Source organism: Zingiber officinale, chromosome 1A (genome assembly GCF_018446385.1).
Source record: "Zingiber officinale cultivar Zhangliang chromosome 1A, Zo_v1.1, whole genome shotgun sequence".
Taxonomy (NCBI): Eukaryota; Viridiplantae; Streptophyta; class Magnoliopsida; order Zingiberales; family Zingiberaceae; genus Zingiber; species Zingiber officinale.
Genome location: NC_055987.1, coordinates 180737074 through 180755919, shown reverse-complemented (window position 1 = coordinate 180755919; position 18846 = coordinate 180737074).

Sequence of the window (18846 nt, the reverse complement as noted above, 5' to 3'; positions counted from 1 at the left end):
CATGATTGGATAAATAACACAACCATGCAGATTTAATAAGCAGCCTACACGGCTGAAACATAACACAGCGGAAAACACAACATAAGGAATATAAAACACTAGAATAACTAACTGTGAGCCGGCCCGGCTTGACACATAATCAACACATCAAATACAAGACAAACTCCATATAAAATATGCAAATACGAGAACAAGTACACAACCAAATATGCGAACGGAAACACTAACGGTAGGAGTAGCTCGGTGTGACACAAGACTTGCGGACAGGATCTCCAGGTGACTCCATAAATCCTTTACCTGCTATATGGCGAAATAACCAGTTTACGGGATGGTGAGTTGATGTGCGTAGATTTTATACACTTGTTTAGCATGTTTTGACGTACATTCTTATGTTTTATACATGCTTTGTCTATACACTTTCATGCTTCTTGCTTTGCTTGTAGCATAAATACTTCTCTTTGTTTAGAGATCTACTCTTGTGCATTTTATGCTTTCAGGAGTCAAATTTGGAGAAGAATTGATGTCCGTGGATGATTCTACAACCAAACGAAGAAGAACGACTTAGGCAATGACTGCCACACGTCCTTGCAAAGGGGAATGATCTCGGTAGTGTGGTTATGAGGAGTCGTGCTACCCTCCTTCAGCTAACCAGTACACGGTCGTGTATAATTACACGGCAATGTAGCCCCTCCAGTGACCAAGATTGCCCAGGCCGTGTGGTTTCATACGGCTGTGCAGCCTTTCCAGAACCAGAAATTGGCATGGTCGTGTGTGCCACACGACCGTGCAACACTTTCAAATAGGAGGAATGGCTAGGCCGTGTGGTTTCACACGGCCGTGTAAGCAAGCAGAGGCAGTACATGGCATGGTCGTGTGACCATCACACGGTCGTGCGATAGCCGAGAGGAGGAGTGCCCTGGCCATGTGGATCTCTCACGGTCGTGCCCTGGGTCGCGTGGCGCCCAAATTTGCCCCCTCTATATATAGAGCTTCTTCTCTTTTGAAGGGGAGGCTCTCCCTTTTGGGAGATAGGTTCTTGGGGCAATTTCCAACCATTCAAGGGGAGATTTCTGTCCAAGATTTGACTCGGAGAGCGAAGGATTGGTTCTGAAGATCACTCACCGTAACGAGATAAGCGTTCCTTTCTATTCTCTTATTCTTGGATTGGAATGTGTTGGATTTTCTTGTCTTCGGTCCTTCCTCTATTCTTTATGGAGTAGATTTCTTATTCTAGGAAGGAGGGAGTGTTTGTGATGTAATTTGATGTAAGAGTCAATGGATTTGCCATCTTCTTGATCCAAGGATATTGCTATGTTTTGTATCAATCTATCTTGTATTGGATTGTTGTGTTTTGTGCTTAATTCCCATTCTTGATTGGTTGTTTGTATCTCTTGTGGTATCTTGTAGAGGAATTTGCTAAATCGTATGACCGAGGGGCGTCATGACAGGGTTGCCCCGTTCACGGACCTTTTAGGGGATTACCTTTAGGGGTAAAACAAGAACTTGCAAAGAAGTAGGGCGGATTGACGTGCTTAATTCTATATCCTAATGCTAATTGATTAGGGATGCATTTCTATGTCGTATGACTAAGGGGCGTCGTGACAGGGCTGCCCCGTTAACGGACCTTATAGGGATTCATTACTCTTTGATTGCTTAGGGTTTAGATATAAGTCCTTAATTGGTGTTTTTTGCAGAAAACAACCGGTGACTTCTTACGAATACATTGCAATTGAGGGTAAGGCTTGATAGATTACATTACATCAATCATTATCACAAAGAAACCAAGACTCCTAGAATCTTTATAAAACTAAATCTCCGCATTTAACCCTTACCTTTGATCTTAGTTGTAAATGATCTTTTAATTGTTTGTTTAGCTAATTCACTTTGAGACATCTTTAGTGTTTATAACCAGTCCCTGTGGATACAATATCTTTTATTATTACCGATGATGTAACCGTACACTTGCGGTGCGTTACAAGTTTTTGGTGTCGTTGCCGGGGACTACGCTTATAACATTAGAGATTATCAATTGAGTTAGACTAAACTTTTCTTTTCCTTTCTTACATCTAACTAGTAACTACTTTTCCTATTTTGCATTCCTTTATTGTATTCTTTCATTACATTCTTTTCTTTGTATCCATTCATTCATTACATTTTTGCATTCATTTGTTCTTTAATTCTTCAGGTAAACTACATCTTTGTTCTTCTATTCCTTTCTTTTCTTAAAGCAAAATTCTTTACTCTTGTTCTTGTATGCGAAGATCTAATTTTGCAGGAGAATTACTTCCTCTTGACCCCGAAATAGATAGAACATTTCATAGAAGAAAAATCCTGCAAAGACATCAAGAAGAACAAGAACATTCGAATATGGCTAATAAACCACTCAAGGATTATGTAGCACCTTATGCTAGAGGGTTTCGCTCAAGTATTATTAGATCCTTTGTTGAAGCAAATAATTTTGAGATTAAGCCTGCAATAATCAATATGGTTCAGCAAAATCAGTTCGGTGGAGGATCGCATGAGGACCCAAATCAACATTTGGAAGTCTTCTATAAGATTTGTGGTACCATGAAGATGAATGGTGTTCTTTCAGAGGCAGTTAGATTGTTACTGTTTGGGTTTTCTTTAAGGGATAGAGCTAAACAATGGCTGAATTCCCTACCTTCAAATAGTATTACTACTTGGGAGCAATGCGAGTAACAATTCCTAGATAAATTCTATCCTCCTAGTAAAACGGCGCATATGAGAAATCTTATTGCAAGCTTCAGTATTTCTTTGTAGCTTGGTTATTTGAAGTTGGAAAGGTTTGATGAATATGAAATACCCTACTTACGCTAGGGTTTCAAGATACTTCTTCTAATTTCTTCCTCTTATTCTTCCTTTAAGGGTTCAATCTTTCTAACTTCTACCATGTCAAATGCAATCAAGGAGACTTCATTTACAAGAAAAGGGAAGGAAAAGATGGTTGCCACAAAAGAAAGAAACTCTTGTTTCAAAGGTATTTCTGATAACTTTGGTATTATCTTTTCTTGCAACGAACAACAACATAGATATTCTTCCTTATGTAAACATTCCCTCTTGAGCACCAAATTCGTTGATGATACAACTTTGGATATATTAGGATTTAGGGATGATGATGTAGCTTGGTTATTTGAAAGAACAAGTTGGGAAGGTTTGATGAATATGAAATACCCTACTTACCCTAGAATTATTTTTGAATTCTTGAGTTCTGTAATAGTTGACAATGTTCAAGGTGGGGGAAAATTAAAATTTCGCTTATTAAATGAGGATTATGAATGGACATTAAGTGATTTTAATACTTGTTTTGAATTGCCAAAGAATGATGTATGTACGATCTTACCCCAATTTGAAAATTCACGTTTTTGACAACAAATTTTTGAACAATCACATTTTATCCCTCACAATTCTAGAGCTCCTCACATTATTAATCCCATTTTTAGATATGTCTATTTAGTCATAAAAAACACTATATTTGGAAGAGAGGATAAAGAGGAGTTAGTAAGACTTGTAGATTTGTATTGTTTATGGGCGATGGTTGAAAATGTTGCAATTAACTCTGGATATTTCTTTCTTAAGGATTTGGTAAAATTGGGGAAATCAGATTCTACCACACCAATTATTTTAGGAGGATTGCTAACTCAAATAGCATTGGTGTTAGGATGTGATTTGAGTGAATTAGAGATGATTGATGATTCTTGTAGATTAGACTTAAATTCATGTTTGACAATTAAGATGATAAGGCGTGAGGTACATGAATATAGTCTTCTTATTAAGAACAATTTTCCTTTAAGATTGCCCAATCATGATCTTACCACCATTCATGTTAAGGAAAATTGGCGTTTAAAATTAGCAAGTCAACAACCCAAATCATTGTCAACTTTAATTTCAAGAAATGTTCCTTCGGTTAGTCATGATGCTCATAATCTCAATTTTCAAGAACTTCATTCCATCTTAGATAATATTCATAACGATTTGGACTCAACTAGTAAATTTCTTGCAAGTAAAGAATGCATAGAAGAGGAGCAATTTAGAAAGTTGCAAGAATGTTTTAAGAGCAAGAGAGAATTGTGTGAAAAGATTTATAGAATAATGAATTCTTATAAAGCTCAAATGGAATTTAATGAAGATTTTAGAGGCTTTATGAAATTTTTGCAGGATGATATAGATAAATTGTTTGAATATCATAAGTTTTTTAGAGATGAAGTAAGTTGATTTATTAATTCCTTTCCCTTTCCACTTCCTGAATTTCCTGATTTACCACCTCCTCCACCTTATTGATTTCATCAGGACGATGAAAATTTTAAGTCGGGGGGGGGGGGGGGGGTTGAAAACCTGAAATTTTTTGCATTTTCTATTTTATTTTGCAGTTTATTTTGTTTGATAGTCACTTGACTATTTTTGAAAAGTTTTGTGGCATCCCCATTGAAGAGAACATCAAATCCTCACTTTTATGCTTTCTTGTTCAAAAGTAAATTGTTAGCACGTTCTTTATCTTGGTTCATGATATTGTAAATGATGCTAGTATGTTTAATGTACTTCTTTTCTCTATCTTAAGTAGCATGAAATAAGGTAAGTATCATATGGAAATAAGTTTGAGTTTTGACTTAACCTTAAGGATCTTACCTTCACTTCACTTTACTTGAACTTGAATAGTTGATATCATTGAAATAGCCATGATTCATCGTATTTGTTTAGTACTTGGTTTCCATGGTGATTTCTCAAACTTCATTTTGGTTACTGGATGAGGCTTGAATCTTGAAAAGCTCATTTGGAAAAATCAAAATATCCCAACTTATGTGCCTATGAGCTTATGTGTTTAAGTGTTGCACAATGCAATCACTTAATGTAAAAAAAGGGGTGCATGAAAAAAAGTGAAATGAAAAAAAAGAGTATTGAAAAGGGATATAAAAAATAGTTGTCGTGAGTGGAAACTAGCTAGTCACCCCTTTGAGACCGAGTTAGGTTATTGGGGAAATAACTCCTATGGTTCTCTTGATATCGAGCACGCCTTTGAGACCTTAGGTTGATTGAGAAATATGAACCAAATGTGTGGCAGGTAAGTGCCTATCACCGGAAATATTAGGAACTCAATTGGATGACAACTTGGCAAGGACATATATTGAAAACTTTAAGAATTTGGGGTTACTTTGCACTATGCACAAGATATTTATGCTTATGTCATACTTGAGTTGCTTCCATGATCATGCTCATCAATGAAACTTTTTGATAGAATTAGGAATGCGCACTAAGGATTATGATGCATTATTAAATACATGAATCTTGATTGCGGCATTTTTCTTGAGGACAAGCAAAAGTCTAAGTCTGGGGGTGTGATGTGCGTAGATTTTATACACTTATTTAGCATGTTTTGACGCACATTATTATGTTTTATACATGCTTTGTCTATGCACTTTCATGCTTCTTGCTTTGCTTTTAGCATAAATACTTCTCTTTGTTCGGAGATCTGCTCTTGTACATTTTATGCTTTCAGGAGTAGAATTGATGTCCGTGGATGATTCTATAACCAAACGGCCGTGTGGTGATGAGGGGTCGTGCCACACGGCCTTGCAAAGGGGAATGATCCCGGTCGTGTGGTGATGATGGGCCGTGCCACCCTCCTTCAGCCAACTAGTACACGGTCGTGTATAATTACATAGCTGTGTAGCCCCTCTAGTGACCAAGACTGCCCAGGCCGTGTGATTTCACACGGTCGTGCAGCCTTTCCAGAACCAGAAATTGGCATGGTCGTGTGTGCCACACGACCGTGCAACACTTTCAGATAGGAGGAATGGCCAGGCCGTGTGGTTTCACACAGTTGTACAAGGAAGCAGAGGCAGTACATGGCATGGTCGTGTGACTATCGCACGCTCGTGCGACCCTAGCCGAGAGGAGGAGTGCCTTGGCTGTGTGGATCTCACACGGGCGTGCACTGGGGCGTGTGGCACCCAAATTTGCCCCCTCGATATATAGAGCTTCTTCCCTTTTGAAGGGGAGGCTCTCCCTTTTCGGAGAGAGGTTCTTGGGGCGGTTTCCAGCCATTCATGGGGAGATTTCTGTCCAAGATTCGACTCGGAGAGCAAAGGATTGGTTCCGAAGATCACTCACCGTAACGAGATAAGCGTTCCTTTCTATTCTCTTATTCTTGGATTGGAATGTCTTGGATTTTCTTGTCTTCGTTCCTTCCTCTATTCTTTATGGAGTAGATTTCTTATTCCAGGAAGGAGGGAGTATTTGTGATGTAATTTGATGTAAGAGTCAATGGATTTGCCATCTTCTTGATCCAAGGATATTGCTATGTTTTGTATCAATCTATCTTGTATTGGATTGTTGTATTTTGTGCTTAATTTCTATTCTTGATTGATTATTTGTATCTCTTGAGGAATCTTGTAGAGGAATTCACTAAATCGTATGACCGAGGGGCGTCGTGACAGGACTGCCCCGTTCACGGACCTTTTAAGGGTAAAACAAGAACTTGCAAAGAAGTAGGATGAATTGCCATGCTTAATTCTATATCTTAATGCTAATTGAGTAGGGATGCGTTTCTATGTCGTATGACCGAGGGGCGTCATAACAGGGCTGCCCTGTTAATGAACCTCATAGGGATTCATTACTCTTTGATTGCTTAGGGTTTAGATATAAGTCCTTAATCGGTGTTTTCTGCAGAAAACAACCGGTGACTTCTTACGAATACATTGCAATTAAGGACAAGGTTTGATAGATTACATTACATCAATGATTATCACAAAGAAAACAAGACTCCTAGAATCTTTATAAAACTAAATCTCCACATTTAACTCATACCTCTGATCTTAGTTGTAAATGATCTTTTAATTGTTTGTTTAGCTAATTCGCTTTGAGACATCTTTAGTGCTTATTGTTGGAACCCCAAGGTTGTTTTAGTGTGATCAACAAGTTAAGTTAGGTCCTGTTTGTTACTAACCTTGTGTCTAAGTGTGCAGGAGCTTAGGAGCACAGGTAGTCGAGCGGAAGACGCAGCTAGCGAGAAGGACGACAATCCGAGGGACGAGGTACTGCGAAAGTGTACACCGACGGACGAGAAGGAAGTGTGCGGTGATTCCGAGGGACAAAAGCCGGAGCGGAAGATTGCTCGGGGAGTAAGAGACGTAGCTAGCGAGAAGGACGACACACGGTGCGTCCGAGGGACGAAGACTGCGGATGAGTACGTCGGCGGACGAGAAGGAAACACGCGGTGATTCCGAGGGACGAGAAGTCGGAGGGAAGCCCGCTCGAGAAGATAGGAAGTTGGGTTCGGGTGAGCCCTTTTCCGGATGGCAGAGATCACCCAAGCGAACGGATCCAGAATAGAATACCCAGACCGAGTCGAACCGAACCGGATTAGAGGTCCCGGATGAAAAAGTCAACCGCTGTTGACTTTTGGCTCTGGGGCGCCCGGAGCAGCCCGGGGCGGCTCCTGGAACCCTTCCGGGCGCCCGGACCTGATTTGTTGACCAGATCACGTCAAACGCGATCTGAACATTAGGGGATAAAGTTTTATTCCCCCACGGCGCCCGGAACCCCTTCCAGGTGCCCCGACCAAGGCTATAAATATAACCTTAGTCCAGAAGCTTTTCAATTTATTCAGAACAACTCATTGTAACAACACTTGTACGCTCTCTCTAGTTTAGCTTCTCTTTTTGTGCTTCAACGCTGTAAGAGGCTTCTCCGCCTGAAGGAGATTGATAGTGTGCTTCATCCTTTCCTTGGATTAACAACCTCCCCGGTTTTAACCAAGTAAACAATTGTGCCTCTTTCTTTTCTGCTTTTAATTTACTGCTTTAATTATTTTACAAGTGTTAATTTGAAAAGTCGGGAAGGGTTTTTGTTTATTTTTTATAGGGCTATTCAATCCTCCTTCTAGCCCGCCCAACGGTCCTACAATTGATATCAGAGCCGAGACGCTTCAGGAGGACTAACCGCCGAACGAAGCAATGAGATGGTCGGATCCAACATCTACCCGCCAAAATTCGAGGGGGACTTCGCTAGCTGGAAGAAGCGTATGGAGGTATTTTTCGGTACTGATTTCAATTTATTATTAACAATGGAACTCGGTTTTGAAGCTCTTAAAGGCAAAGTAAAATATCAATGGACGAAGAAAGAGCAGGCCGACTACGTGGCAAACAAGAAAGCAGAATTCCATCGCTAAGCGTACTTCCGCCACAAGAAGTCAACCATGTCGGCACCTACAACTCGGCAAAGGAGATTTGGGAGAAGTTCCTTGAACTACACAAAGGAACATCCGAAGCCAAGCTTACGAGACGGGACTTACTTCGCAATCAGCTCACCAACCTCCGTCTTGAAGAAGGTGAAACAATTGCACATCTACACTCGAGGATATAGGAGCTCATCACCGGACTTTCGAATCTCGGAGAAGAGGTAAGTAACCGAGATTCGTTAAGGTACGCTTTAAATTCCTTTCCGAGAAATCCAAAATGGGCATCACTAGTAGATGCCTTTTATATTTCAAAAGACCTAGACAAAATTTCTTTAGAAGAATTTTTCTCGACATTTGAAGTGCACGAATCAAGATACGCAGGTTCGAAGGAGCCCAAGAACAATGTCGCCCTCAAAGCATCAAGAGATGAACTTGAGTCGAAATCTTCTCTCGACGACGAGGTAATGGTAATGATGGTAAGACGATTTAAGAAGTTATACAATTCTAGAAAAACTAACCATCCATAGGGTAGAAAGAAAAGAACGATCCGCTGCTACCATTGCGACGAAGAAGGGCACGTCAAGGACAACTGGCCCAAGCTAAAGAACAAGGATAAAGATAAAGGTAAAAAGCCTGTTCAAAAGCACAAGGCCCTAAAAGTGACATGGGACGATACGTTGTCCGAATCGGAAGTCGAAGCATTCTTCGGACTCGCACTGATGGTGAGTCATCAAGACAACGATTGCAATTCAAGTTCTTCAGAGATGAGCATCGAAATCATTGATGAAGGGGGAGCTTCGTCGGAAGAAAGCAGCAGTTCAGGGGGAGACACAGACAACGATATCGACAAGGTAAGTCAGGTACGTTTACTTCCTCCCGATAAACTTTTTAAATTTGTTAAATTACTAACTAAAGACTGCTGCAAGTTAGAAAAATGAATTAAATATTTAAAAGGAATATTAGCTGAATCTTGCCCGTTAGAAATGTTACACAAATCAAACCTAGAAAATGAAAAATTGAAGTTAGAAATTCAAAATTTAAAAATTCAAGTAGAAAACTTGAAAAACCATACATGCCCATCTAAAACCAATTTTAGAAGATTTAATAATTTAAATTGGTTCTTTAAATATCACCCTGGACAAATTAGGAACATTTCAAGAAAATATGTCCCTAAAAATATTATAATTAATCCAGTAGGTTGGAACCTATATTGGGTTCCTAAATCATGCTTAAACTAAATTTTAAAATTAAAATTAGTGTTTTCAGTGAGAAAATTAAACGATGAATTTCTCTATGAGGCTTTGTTTAAGGAAGTGGTTGTTGCTCCAATAACCAAGAAGTTCTAGTGTCTCGCCATGACCTGGAAGCCAAAATATTGAAATAAATGTTTAATTAACTTTCTGTCAAAGTATTAAAATTAGAATTAATTAATGCTTTCAAAGTTTTCCAAACATTTTTTTTTCTCTCTCAAAATATTTTTATACTTAAAAAAAATACTTTTTGAAATTAACTTAATTTTTTTTATATATATTTTTTTCTCTTAGAAAATTTTCTTTAATACTTAGAAAAATTCTCAGAAGATTTTTTTAGTTAAAGGTTGTTATGAAATTGAAAATTTCTACTTCAATTTTTTTTAGAAATTTTTGTAATGTTTTTTGCAAAAAATATCAAGTTAGAATTTTTTAATTTCACTGAGAAAATTTTACTTAAAATTTTTTTTTAGAGACTCTTTATGTGAAAATTATTGCAAATTTTTAAGGATCTCAAAATTTTCTAAGTCTTTAACCCTTAGATTTTTTTTTTCTGGAAACCCCATTTTGTTTGTGATCAAAGGGGGAGAAGGATTGGTACAAGTCTAGGGAGAAATAGACCAAAATATTAACTTGTTTTATTTTTGCACTTAAATTGCAAATTTAGTTAAGTTCATTTTATGACTATTTTTACCCTAGCTTAACTTGGGTTGCTCACACCAAAAAGGGGGAGATTGTTGGAACCCCAAGGTTATTTTGATGTGATCAACAAGTTAAATTAGGTCCTGTTTGTTACTAACCTTGTGTCTAAGTGTGCAGGAGCTTAGGAGCACAGGTAGCCGAGCGAAAGACGCAGCTAGCGAGAAGGACGGCAGTCCGAGGGACGAGATGTTGCGGAAGTGTACACCGGCGGATGAGAAGGAAGCGTGCGGTGATTCTGAGGGGAAAAAGCCGGAGTGGAAGATTACTCGAGGAGCAAGAGGCGCAGTTAGCGAGAAGGACGTCACGTGGTGTGTCCGAGGGACGAAAACTGCGAATGAGTATGCCGGCGGACAAGAAGGAAACACGCGGCGATTCCGACGGACGAGAAGCCGGAGGGAAGCCCGCTCGAGAAGACCGGAAGTTGGGTTCGGGTGAGCCCTTTTCCGAATGGCAGAGATCACCCAAGCGAACGGATCCGGAATAGAAGACCCGGACCGAGCCAAACCGAACCGGAGCAGAGGTCCCGGATGAAAAAGTCAACCGCTATTGAATTTTGGCTCCGGGGCGCCCGGAGCAGTCCAAGGCGCTCGGAGCAGCCCGGGGCGCTCGGAACCCTGCTGGGCGCCCGGACCTGATTTGTTGACCAGATCGCGTCAAATGCGATCTGAACGTTGGGGGATAAAATTTTATCCCCCCAGGGCGCCTGGAACCCCTTCCAGGCGCCCCGACTAAGGCTATAAATATAGTCTTGGTCCAGAAGCTTGTCAATTCATTCAGAACAACTCATTGTAACAACACTTGTACGTTCTCTCTAGTTTAGCTTCTCTTTTTGTGCTTCAACGCTGTAAGAGGCTTCTCCGCCTGAAGGAGATTGATAGTGCGCTTCATCCTTTCCTTGGATTAACAACCTCCCCTATTGTAACCAAGTAAACAATTGTGCCTCTTTCTTTTCTGCTTTTAATTTACTGCTTTGATTATTTTACAAGTGTTAGTTTGTAAAGTCGGGAAGGGTTTTTGTTTATTTTTTACAGGGCTATTCAACCCCCCTTCTAGCCGGCCCAACGGTCTTACACTTATAACCAATCCCTGTGGATACGATATCTTTTATTATTACTGACAACGTAACCATACACTTGTGGTGTGTAACAAGTTTTTGACACCGCAAGTGTACGACCAACAAGGACTTGTTACGCACCGCAAGTGTACGGTTATGTCGTCAGTAATAATAAAAGATATCGTATCCATAGGGACCGGTTATAAGCACTAAAGATGTCTCAAAGCGAATTAGCTAAACAAACAATTAAAAGATCATTTGCAACTTTGATCAGAGGTAAGGGTTAAATGCGGAAATTTAGTTTTATAAAGATTCTAGGAGTCTTGGTTTCTTTGTGATAATCATTGATTTAATGTAATCTATCAAACATTGCCCTCAATTGCAATGTATTCGTAAGAAGTCACCGGTTGTTTTCTGCAGAAAACACCGATTAAGGACTTATATCTAAACCCTGAGCAATCAAAGAGTAATGAATCCCTATAAGGCACTACAACAAAAACCCTCATAGACATCGGTTTTCCACCGGTGTCTATTACATTTTCGACCGATGTCTATGAAGCCGATGTAAAAGGTCTGTCATTTTAGACATCGGGTTAAAACCGATGTAGTATCACTTAACGACACCGGTGTTCAAATCGGTTATTAACCAGTGTAGTATCACTTAACGACACCGTTTCATCAACGGTGTAAAACCGATGTAATATTATATGTTAATAACACCAGTTTTGACAGCGGTATACGACCGATGTAATATTAGTTAATAACGCCGGTTCTACAGCGGTGGAAAACCGATGTAATATGGGTATTTTTTAACAGCACAAATTTGATTTCCGAAACAATCAAAAATCGATAATAAGAAAAAAAAACACAAATATTCACAAATTATACAAATATTCTTCATTTAACAGTATCAATAAAATACACAAATATTCACAAATTACATAAATAATCTTCTTACAACAGTATCCATAAAATACCCAAACATTCTTTTTACATCAAAAGCTAATAGATATCAGAATCAAGGTAGAACATTCTTTTAACAACACATCAAGATAGAACTGCACTTCAAATGTAATCTAGCATGCATTCAGCCCACTCGAACCGCACTTCATCAATTTCAACTCTAGAGTACTTGAGATTTATAAACTGTAAAAACACATAAATAATATATTAGTAAAGATGCAATTTTGAAAGTTGAAAATGGTAAAGATGCAATTTTGAAAGCTGAAAATGGTAAAGATGCAATTTTGAAAGCTGAAAATGGTAAAGATGCAATTTTGATTGATTTATTTTTTTTCCAAATATCTGCTCTAGCTCTAACGAGGCCAGTCTTGTTTTTCTGATCTCTATCCTTCTAACACTTCAAATCAAGCATTTTGAAAGCTTTTCAGTCTGATTTTGCAATGAGAACTACCAATAAACTAAATTTGGAATGCAAAATATCTAAACCAAAGAATGTCCCTTTCTAATTGATACTTGCAACAAAGATAATCTACAATACTTTATACAAAGTTAATTCATGATCAGGATCCAATAATCCACCATATGTCAAATAACTAAAACAAATGTGTACATGTATCAAATAAAATAGAATACTGAGTTTTTAAAGGCTACTGTGGAAGACTATTGTTCATAATGCTTAATTCATTGAAGGATAATTGCGCGCATCCGCATACACACCGATACACATATACATATGCAATTTAGCACAAAAAAATCATTGTAAAATCTAAAACTTTCATATATGACACTTAGTATATACTGCTTAGAATATAACATAGATAATTTGCTCCTTCTAATTAAAGTGCAGAGATTGATAAGAACCGACAGCATCATACAACAAATTACTAGGCATGATAATGGTTGAACAAAGAAATATGACTACACAACAAATCCAGTGAAGGAAGCATAGAAGAACAAAGAAAATGTTCATAGTTAACAAGCAAATGAAGAGATATACTATTTATTATACTACCTCTGATGCCATCTTCCAAATCTCATAAGCAAGAATGCTTTTGTAGATATACAAATTCCATGCTGGCAATATACAAGTTCCATGCTGATATCACTCTGAAATTGCAACACAACCTCAAAAGGCTTGTGCTCTTTCCTAATAAGCTTTTTTCAATGTAAGCTTGGATAAAAATATAATGCACCTAGGTTAAACAAAATATACATATAAACGCGAATGGAACTTCAATTTCCTGAAAAATATCTATAATTGATTAGATTGATTGTAACGACCACCCTTCTTACTACTACTACTACTCTCTAAGAGTGACCGTTACTTATCTACTAACTCTACTTAACCGGTTTATTAAAAATCACATGGAAAACCCTACCGAAAAATTTCGGCAGAGTCTCCCCCGTACCGGTGACCATTTTCCATAATACAAGCATAATATACTCAGACACAGGCGGCTGGAAAATATATCAAAGACCCACGCAGTTTAATAAGAGATGAAAACTAATCACAACCACGCAGTTTAATAAATCAAATCATGCAGGTAATAAAAACGGAAACATAACTTCTTACTACATAATTTTCTTATCAACTTAATAAGAAATTAAACTAAACAAATTCTTAAACTAAATGAGTTCTTTAGCTAAGTCCCAAGGACCTCCATAGACCACACATCACACACTCCTCTTGCATCTCCTTGTCGCCTTCCTTCACTGTATCTTTTCTTTCCCTTTATCTGCAGTAGGAGGAAATGCAGTCTATAAGCATAAAGCTTAGTGAGCGCTATCTACTCACAAAAACTCGATATGCATGTATATAAATAAAAACATGCTAAATCTGAATGCTAACATATAAAACTACTCATGCTCATATATAGCAAAGGAAATCATGCTAACTGAAATGCTAATCATTGTATAGCTAAATATGCTCATAAACCAATAAGAGAAGCATACTAAACATGTAAAGCTACTAAACATGTAAAGCTACTAAACATGTAAAACTACTAAACATGTAAAGCTAAAACTATAACAGCATGCTGAAAGCAAATAAAACTAAACATGCTGAATAATCTAATAGCAAGAAACAAATAAAACTACTACTGAATGCTTCAAACAACGAGAAACTAAACTTTCTAATTCTAAACATATTTGAAGCTTGTTTCATTTGTTTCAAAACTTATACTTTAATACTTCAAAATAATAATAAACTTCTTTTGGGCCCGGCATTGTACCAATTTACGCGCATCCTTAATAAGAGTCGAGGTAGCTAATCCCGAAACTACTAAGGTAATTCTAGGCGATCTTGTGCCTAGGGGCGATCTAGGAGCCCACCCAATGGACCTTGTGTCCTGGACCTCGTGTCCGGTACATGCCATTAAAAGTAAAATACTTTCTTTTTAACTATAACTTCTTTATACTTGCCCTTACTTGGCATTTAAGCAAACACCTTGTATGCGCTTTTAATATTCAATCTTCTGGAATTGAAATCAAGTCTAGACCTTAGTCTTTCTTGCTTATAGTTCTTAAAGACAGAAACTCATGCTTATGTAATAGCAAAGAAACTAATAATTGCATGCTCAAGATATTCTAATAGCAAAAGAGACTAGAAAGTATCACCGTGCACATCTAATGGCAAAGGAAAATAAATCATCTTAAACCTGCTGTGAAAGTAAAGCTAAGCATGCAATTTAAGAAATGCTTAGAAATGCTATAGAAGATCAAACTATGAAATATCCCAACTAAGCAAGTAGTAATGAGGACTTAAGCATGCTGTGAAAGTAAAACAAATTCAACTACCAGGCATGCAATGGAATCTAGAAAATCTGCTCATGTATCTCTAATAATAAAGCACTAAAATTTGCATACTATGAGCATATCATCTGAATAATCTAGGGTATTTCCTGGAATACTAATTTTCAACTAAGCACATGGTTATGATTAGAACATGGAAACAATTCCGTTCTCTGCTTGAGAAGCTAGTAAGGAAATCCAAGCAAACTGAAATGCTAAATATAAGGGCTGTTCATGTTCATTAAAACAACAAGAAGAAATCAAAACTAAAATGCTGCCCAAGATATAAACAGTAGGCTTAAGATGAGGGCTATTCATGCACGGCAGTAACTAAAAGGTACTGGAACTGCACACTTTGGCTTGAGGTAATCGGCTATGACTGTTATCAGCCCTATACAAAATTGTTCTTGCTTGCAAATATGAAGTTAAAGAAAAAGTTGTTCTAAACTCTAAACATGCTTCAACAGATTAGTAACAGAGCAAGCAAAATCTTAAATCTATCCCAAGATCCCTAACATCATGTTCTCTACAACCAAAAATCTGAAAACCATGAAAACAAATCGAAGCTCGGAACCACTCCTACTGCAGGTGAGAAGCAACTCACCCCTTGTTCTTGCACTTACAACCGACGGAGACGACCTCTAGGGCTTCGGAGGTGTGGCTGTTTCGGCGAGCCCTTGACACCCGTGTACTCTCCTCGACGAGGTGACCACCACCGTGTGAAGATCTCACAAAAAGATGCTCGGCCGGTCGTCGAAATCGATGCCCTAGGCTCGGCGTTGTTTCCGCCTAAGCACAGGAACGCCGTCGCGCATGAAGGATCAGGAATTATGAGAGAAAATTTTAGGTTTTCGAAATAAGATTTAAATCTTATACTTTAGGTTATTTTCGTTTCTAACTTTACCTTATATACTTGTGCTGCATATCTGATCAGCAAAGATTGCTCGAAGCCACAGGTCTGGGCTTCAATTCTCAGCCGCGCCCCTTTTATTTCCAATTTATTTTACTGTTCCTAACTACTAGTTAAATATATATCGCTCCATATATAATTAACAAAAACCGGTTAGCTCAGCTGGTTGGGCCGGTTTTGCTTGGGTCAATCCGACCCGAGATTGTGGGTTCGAATCTCACCTTCAATATTTTTTTTTAAAAAACTTCTTTCTTTTTGTAACCCTACCAAATGACCTCCAAAAATTACGTAAAAATACTCTAAAAATTCCTAAAAATCTCTAAAATATTTTAAAAGTATTTCCAAATATTTTTATGGACTTTTAGAACTTGAAATAGAGAAAATTAGGTCGTTACAATTCCCCATACCTTATAAAAAGTTCGTCCTCGAACTTAGAATAGCTCTGGATACTTCTGTCTCATACTGTCCTCCCGCTCCCAAGTGACTTCCTCGTGCTTCTGGTTCTGCCAGATAACCTTCACTAGTGGCACTTCTTTATTTCTTAGTCTCTTGACTGCACTATCTGTGTAGGTCTGCGCTCATAACTAAGATCCTCTTGGATCTGACTGAGGCTGAATCACTTGGGTAGGGTCATGGAGACACTTCTTTAGCATGGAGACATGAAATACATCGTGTATTGCTGACATGTCTTGTGGTAAATCCAACCTGTAAGCTACTTTCCCAATCCTTTCCGTGATCGGTAAGGTCCTACATAACGAGGACTTAATTTGCCCTTCTTGCCAATCTCATCACTCCTTCATGGGAGCTACTTGAAATTCCAATGGCCTACGACATGTTTCAGCATAACTCTTCTGTCTACTCTGGGTAGTCTCAATTCTCTGTCGATCTTCCGAATAGCACGAGTAGTCTCATCTATCACCTCTGTCTGTATGCCCAGCCCCTTCCATCTCTTTTCTTTCACCTGCTTCTTGCAAGGAATGGGTGATCTGCACTTCCGCCATACAACGCTATACGGTGCCATTTGATGGTGGCACGATAGCTATTGTTGTAGAGGGCAAACTCAGCATAGATATTTGCACCAACTTCCTTCAAATCTAGGTCAAGCTCTGAGCATATCTTCTAAATCTGATTTACTTGCTGCCCATCCGTCTGAGGATGGAAGGTCATCGAACTTGAGTTTAGTGCTGGTGCGGTCGAGACACATTCCCGGAGTGAGAGGTGGCGCCCATCTACACTGATAGATTTAGAAACTCAGTGAAGTCCGATCACCTCCTTAACATATAAGCTAACCGCTTTATAGAGGGACACCTTGATGGCTAGAAACGAGCGGACTTGGTTAATCAGTCCACTATCACCCATATCGCATTATATCCATTTGTAGACCTTTTATAAAGTCCATGGATATGTCTTCCAACTTCCACTTTGGTATAGGAAGAGGTCGTAGAACTCCTCACGGTCTCGGTGTTACCCTCTGACATGTCAGGCAGGTATCGACATATTTAGCTACATCTCTTTTGAGTCCGGACCACCGAATCTCTGTTTCACGTCTTGATACATCTTGGTAGAACCAGGATGCATGGATAAGGTGTACTATGAGCTTCTTCTAAAATTTTCTTTCTCGCTCTTCATCATTGGGACACAAAGGCGGCTCCCGATAAAGAATTCCACTGTCGATACTCGAAACTCTAAATTTTCTTCTTTTGTATCCTTGCTTGATCTGGATATCGGGATCTTCACTTTGCTTTCTCTGTATATCCTCAGCGGGGTTGACTCTAGAGTCAATGCAAAGAGTTGCCCATATATAATTTCAAGTCTAAAATCTGACAACTCCTTCTGCAGTGGCAATGCTAATGATGACAAGGACATCAAGGATGCACTGGACTTTCGGCTTAGTGCATCCGCCACTTTGTTAGCTTTGCCTGGGTGGTAGAGGATTTCACAGTCATAGTCTTTGACCAACTCCAGCCACCTACGTTGTCTCATGTTTAAGTCCTTCTGGATGAAGAAGTACTTAATACTCGATGGTCTGTGAAGACTCTGACTGGACTCCATACGGGTAATGTCGCCGAGTTTCGTGCAAAGACCACAGTTGCCACTCAAGATCATGAGTGGGGTAGTTCTTCTCATAATCTTTGAGTTGTGGAAGCATAAATTATAACTTTTTCTTCTTGCTAAGCCCATCTTGGAAGCATCATTGTAGATGTCAAAACTCTTGTCACTTTCGGGAACTGTCAGGATCTCTTCAATTCTTGGAAACTCGCTCACATTTGTCTGACCATTCAAACTTCTTGTTCTTTCTAGTCAGGGTTATAAGTGGAGAGGCTATTCTGGAAAAGTCTTCCACGAATTTCCTGTAGTACCCAGCTAAACCAAGGAAGCTTCTGATCTCCTAGCATTCTTGGGTCTCTTCCACTTGCTGACCGCTTCTACTTTGGTTGGATCCACTTGAATGCCTTCTCTAGAAACGATGTGACCTAGAAACGCCCCAGAATCCACACTTTGAGAATTTAGCATAGAGCTGCTTTTGTTGAAGGGTCTGCAGAACTATTCTCAAGTGCGTGTCATGCTCCTCTAGGGTTTTGGAATAGACTAGAATGTCGTCGATGAACACAATGACGAATTTGTCAAGGTATTCTCTGAACACTCTGTTCATCAGGTCCATGAAAATTGCGGGTGCATTAGTCACACTAAAAGGCATGACTACGAACTCGTAGTGTCCGTATCTGGTCCTGAAAGTCGTTCTAGGTATGTCTCTTTCTTTCACCTTCAGCTGATGGTACCCAGAGCGCAGGTCTATCTTTGAGAACACTGTTGCCCCTCTCAGCTGATCAAATAAGTCATCGATCCTAGGAAGGAGGTACTTGTTCTTGATGGTCACTTGATTCAAAGCTCTGTAATCTATGCACATTCGCATAGATCCATCTTTCTTCTTGACAAACAACACAGGAGCTCCCCAAGGTGAGTGACTAGGGCGAATGAAGCA